At 37.5% G+C, this 5,970-nt stretch overlaps 1 pseudogene; it reads right to left on the bottom strand.

The window, feature by feature from the left end:
• Positions 1–1,349: 1,349 nt before the first annotated feature.
• Positions 1,350–3,157, bottom strand: LOC102018113 (annotated as a pseudogene).
• Between the last annotated feature and the right edge of the window lie 2,813 nt (positions 3,158–5,970).

Here is a 5,970-nt window from a genome sequence, read left to right as displayed (position 1 = left end):
ATCATATATGGGATTTCATTTGGCTTATGTTTTATAAAAGATAAGTACTGCATCTCAGTGGAAAAAATAAAAATTCAAGATGGTCTCACTTAGAAAAAATTTTAAAAATTAAATGCTGTGCTAAATTAGTTTCTAAATTTGTGATATGGCATAATACATATTTTGAGGCTTAGGATCCATTAAGGATCCATACTGCTCTTTCCACTTTTAATACAGTCTTACTGTGCTCTGGAGTAGTTCTTTAGATAATATCAAGAGACCACTAAAAGTCATGCAAAAAGAGTGGGCATAGAAAAACAAGGAGATAACAAATCCAGCAATAATAACAAAACATGGTTTGTTAACTAATGCCACAAAATTAAATATTTTGGTTCAGTGCCAGTGGGGGGCTGGAAGTGACTAGAAAATGAGTGAAGTATCCCAATGGTCCCAGTTAAGATTCTTAATTAACCCGTGATTTGGTGGCTCGCTCATGAAGGATTACTTACCCAGACTGCTTGGCAAAGGGTACTGTACTGGGGCTTACTGCCTATTTTTTTTTTGTGCTTTTTTCCAAGAACACATGGGAAAGACTAAGTAACTCTCAAAGTCACCAGAACAAAGAACTCACAAGATCACAAAGTACTCCCAAAAAATCTGTAAATGATTTCATTCTAAACATTACATTAATAACTTTTGATGTAGAACATATGGGCTTATAAAAATAAAACCCCAGTATTCATATAAAGTTTTTCCTTAATTAAAAAGATTTTCAAATACTCCTCATCTTCCATCTCAGATTACTCCTCTTAGTCTTGTACATGAAACTAAGACATCAGGGTAGTTAAGAACTTTAGGAGTATTTTTATGGAAAGGACAAGTGAATGTATATACTAACAAAAAAGATTTTATTCTGATGTCTTTCAGAGGCTTTGAGAGCTGTTGTGAGAGTTATTTTCAAAGAAAATATCCTTTAAGATACCAAAGTACTGACTTCATTATGATAACATACTTTAGGGTATTAAAACATATGAAGCCTAAGACAAGCAACAAGTTAATAAAAATCACAATTCAGAATTCCAATATCTCCACATGGTATCACTCTCTATGAAATGTAAAAAGGCTACTAATGTTCAGGTGGAATGATTTCTAACCTGTAAGTTACCCTCATGTAACCAAACAAATCACACATTTGGGAGATTATGCAATGAGGAAGTATAGAAAACTGCCCTCCAGAACTGCTTCTTCAAAGCTTAAACAATTAACTGACCATCATTTTGGGGGTGGAAAATGAATATCAATTAGTAGTTCCTACAGGTAGAAAAAACTTCTAATCAAAATATTTTAAACAGACTGTATTAGGTGTTTATTTGATATTGAGTATTATCAATTCTGCTACTGACACTGGAGATAGATTTGTTGTGTGCAGCGTTGTTTTGGCCTATGGATGACTCTGGGAAAGAAGGAAAGTATTTCTCTTCATCACAAAAATTCTATCTGTTATGAATCTACACAGTCCAGGAAAAGTCTCTAGAAACATTTTTTTTTTTTTTTTGCCTGACTACTATGTCCTCTTAAAAGGCTTTCCAAAATCTTAAGTAGAAGTATCATACTCTGCAATGGAATGCTTGAGTCCTTCAATAAGCTGACTGACTATCTCCTGTAAACTCTGCTTCAGTGATAACTGTATAGACTCTTCTAAGGAGGGATCTTTTTCAATCATCCTTCTCGCCACCATCCCGGCAGTTTCGCTGTTTTGTCGGTATGCCTGTTTAATCTCTTTCATTAGTTTCGAGCGACTGCTCATCAGACTATCTTTGCATAATTTTGTTCTGTTTGCCACATTGGTGTCTGGTTCCTCTGCCTGTTGTCCATATACCTGTTCAGTCTCTTCCATTTTCGATGCTATTGCTTTTGATCGATTGCTGATCTGACCATCTTCATATAATTTTCTACTGTTTCTCACATTGGTGTCTGATTCCTCTGGCTGTTCAGGGACTAAAGGTGCAGTAGGTTTCACCTTGAACTCAGAAATTCTAGACAAGTTGCTCTCCTTTGATGTCTCAAGCTTTACCACAGAGCGCTTGCTTGCAGCCTCAGCAAGCTCCTTTTCAGTTATCCTGCTGGATTTATATAACATCTTTGATGAAGGACGCACTGTTGGACTTGAGAATGAAGTGTATCTTGATGCTTTCAAAGACTGGACCAGTCTCGCTTTACTTGAGTGCTGAAGCTCGTGGAAAGAGTATGTTTTGTTTCGGACTGCAGAGCAGCTTCTGCTACGGACACTGGAGATAGATTTGTTTCGGGGGGAGTTGTTTTGGCCTATGGGTGACTCTGGGAAAGGAGGATCCCTTGAATGACGAGACAGGTCTCTCCTATAATGGGAAGAGTGGACACTTTTTCTTCTAAAGCTATCTTTTATATGCCTGAAATCACTCTGGTGGCTTGCAGAATGATCATGTCTTGACCATCCATTGCCAGATTTGTCTCCTTTATGAGGCCGACCACTTCTTCGATCATGAGAAAAGCTGCAGCCTTCGTCATATTCTAGGTAACGAACATCACTGTAATATCTAGTATAGCTTTCTTCACCAGGTTTGTCTAGCAGCAGTGGTCTCTTTTCCAGTAGTGGTGGTTTCTTTGCCACAGTATTAACTATTGCATGGTCCTTTTGGCCTAAGGATGATTCTTGGTAAAAAGGACGATGAAAAGACTGATCTCTCCTGTAACGGGAAGAGTAGAAACTTTTTCTTCTGAAGTCCCTCTGGCGACCTTCAGAATGATCATATCTTGACCGTCGATGGCCAGATCCATCTCCTCGCTGGGGCGAACCACTTCTTCGTTTATGAGAAAAACTGAGGTGCTCCTCATATTCTTGGTAACCGACATCACTGTAATATCTATTGTAGCTTCCTTCACCAGGACTGTCTAGCCTTGGTGGTCTATTTCTTAGCAAGGGTGGTCTCTTTCCTAGCAGTAGTGGTTTCTTCGGCACAATATTAAGTTCTCTTTGGCAGCCATCACTGGGATGACTCGGAGGATGTACTCGTTCTCCAGTAAGTCTTTGATAGTCATATCGTCCCTCAGACCACATAGCATGTCTTCTATAAGCCACGATTCTGAGGGACCAGACGGCCAGCTAACACAGCACTCCTCGGGTCACCGCCACCGCCACAGCCGCCTCAGCCACTCTCTGAGGAGGCACTTCCGGCGCCAGTGGTGACGTCAGCCCTTTATGATGTTCATTCTGTCTTTATGACGAATTTCTAGAACTTTGACTAAGATGTGTTATGGAGTTTTTTCTGATCATATTTATTTTGGGTTAAATGCCTCATTTACTTGAGTGTTCATTTCAGTCTCTCTATTTGAGATATTTTCTGCAACAATTTTTGCTAAGAGATTTTTGTAATTTTAGTTTCCTTTTCCATACCTTCCTTGACTCCAGTAATTCATCATTTTGGTATTTTAGTGTCTTCTAGCTCTTGTATCCATCTTTTCATGTAGTCTTGTTTTTAGAGTACCACTGAGTGCGGTACTATAGTCATCTTTGGTATGCAAGTGCTTTGAGACTTAACGAATTTGGTTCTTGACACATTTTGATGCAAAAAGTTTATTCTCTTACACATCAATTTTTTCAATACTGGACACACAAGCTAGGACTTTTTGATGTTGACTGTCTTGTATCTTGCTACCCCTTTCCACCCAAAACAGTTTGTTCTTGATATTTGTGCTTTCCAAAACCAATTAATGGCCAGTACCAAAGTACCAGTGACATCATTCTTGTCCTCAGGTCCTGATACCCTCTCCCCAGTTGGTTCTATCTACAGGCATGACTTTCTATTATGATTTGTATTTCCAGGATTTCTGCTTGATTCCTTTTCATCACCAATAATTTTTTTTTCCTAGATATGGAATGCAGGGCCTTCACACTGAGCTACATCCCCAGTCACTTATATAGTAATCTCTTTTTTGTTTGTTTGTTATTTTGAGATTGAGTCTTGCTCAGTCACTGAGTTGCCTGGGCTGGGTTTAAGCATGCCGTCTTCCTGCCTCAGCCTCCCAAGTACTGGGATTACAGGTATATGCCAACTGCCTTGCTGAATTTGTAGTTCTTTATTAAGGTTTGCATTCCTATTACTTCATCATTGTCTCTAATTCAATCAGTTTTTTGTGTATTCTTTAATCTCATGGAAAATCTGATTAATTAAATCTTTTATCTATTTATATCTTCTCTGTGCTCATGGAACATCTTGGTAATATCCTTATACATTATTCTCTGATCTCTTCAAATATTTGGCTTTGGAATTCTTTGCCTGAGACTTCCTTCCACTATGGTTCTCATGAGATCATCCCTTGGGCAATAATTAACTTTTGAGGCATTGCTTTGCTTTACTTTCTCATGATTCTTGTACTTCTTTGTGAAATGTTGTGGATTAGTAAGGCTTGAAAGCTCTACCACTCTAGTAGAGATCTCTTTAGTAAGTGCATTTCACCCTGTGATATGCCTTTAGCTTTGGGTGTGACTTAGTACACAGACACTTACTCAATTTATTTAAAGAAAAAAGATTGGTTCCTAGCACTAAATTTAAAGGGGAGAAGAGTTGCTGGTAATGCTAACATCCAAAGAAACAAGCATATATTGATACATAATATAGAGGTAGTGGAGTGGTAAACTTGTTTAGCAAGTTTTATACACTTTCAAAATCCAGAACTAAAAAAAGATTAGTAATGATAGTGAAAGTTCTGGGATATATGAGGAGATAACAAAGAAAAGGATTTTTAAAATAAAGAAGAAAAATTTGGAAAAATACAGGGAGGTTAAAAAGTAACAAAAGCAAATGAAACAGGAGAAAGTAGTTTTTGATGATATTATTTTATACCTTGAAAGATCAAGGAAAGGAGCTAGTTTGGAAGGGTATGTGTGGGTGTAGAGGGAAAGGAAGGGATTTATGAGTAGAAAGCAGGAAAGTCTTCATGGTGATTGTATCTAGTATATAAACTATCAGAAACTCTACGTTAGAAGACTGAAGCAATGAGTTTTGATGATGGAAAACCTGTTGGTGAACATAAGACAGTATAGAAACAAAAGTGATCATTAACATTCCTATACAACTGCTCATGATCATATACATTCTAACATAGAAAAGTTGGAAAAATTAAATTTTTATAATAGTTTTCACTTTCAAGAAATTTAGGGGAAGGTTGGCAGACTCATTAGTTTTTGAGACCATATATGAGGAAAGACTTGGGGGAGACTTTAACTTGGTAGTGAAAGAGATACAGGGAGATTTAGTTCAATCACTATCCTAAGAGAAGCACTAATTTTAGAAATCCTATGCAACAACCCTGGTGAAGGGGAAGCAATGTGAAATGTTAACATGCTGTAGTATTTAGATTTACCTTAATAGTTTATGTGTAAAAGAAATGAATAGATAGAAAGGTATAGGAAGAAAGACAAGTAATGAAAATATGAAGAGCTAAGTGATAGGAGAAGGTGTGAGGGGAAAATGACACAGATAAGAGACGGATGAATTTGTAGATGAAATTTGAGAGACAAAATGGGAGACACTGTACAACTATTGAACTAATGATCAAGTGAGCTTAGATAACATTCAGAAACAACCTTTGAAGTGGGTATACAGGATTAACTACCAAGAGTGTTTCACAAGAAACCATAGAAAATGTATACACATTGCTACAGCAGTAAACACTCACATGCAAAGGCCTGTAGCTAAAAAAAAAAAAATCAAAGGACTAAACATACACACATATACATACATTAACACACACACATACAAAAGGAAACCTTACAAAACAAATATATAAGGCCTCTTTTCAGGAGCCTCAGTTGTTGTCAGAATGCTGTGGCAAGTTGCCAATGTTCTTCCCACTGACAAGTAGCAACCTCAGCCACTTCAGGTTCCCCAGCTGTGATTCTGCCACAGGCTCTGGTGTTTAATGCCCTCAGTTCACCTGTCTCAGCTTCCC

This window comes from Chinchilla lanigera, unplaced genomic scaffold (assembly GCF_000276665.1).
Source record: "Chinchilla lanigera isolate Chin_1 unplaced genomic scaffold, ChiLan1.0 scaffold00102, whole genome shotgun sequence".
NCBI lineage: Eukaryota > Metazoa > Chordata > Mammalia > Rodentia > Chinchillidae > Chinchilla > Chinchilla lanigera.
This window is presented reverse-complemented; position numbering and strand designations above follow the sequence as displayed.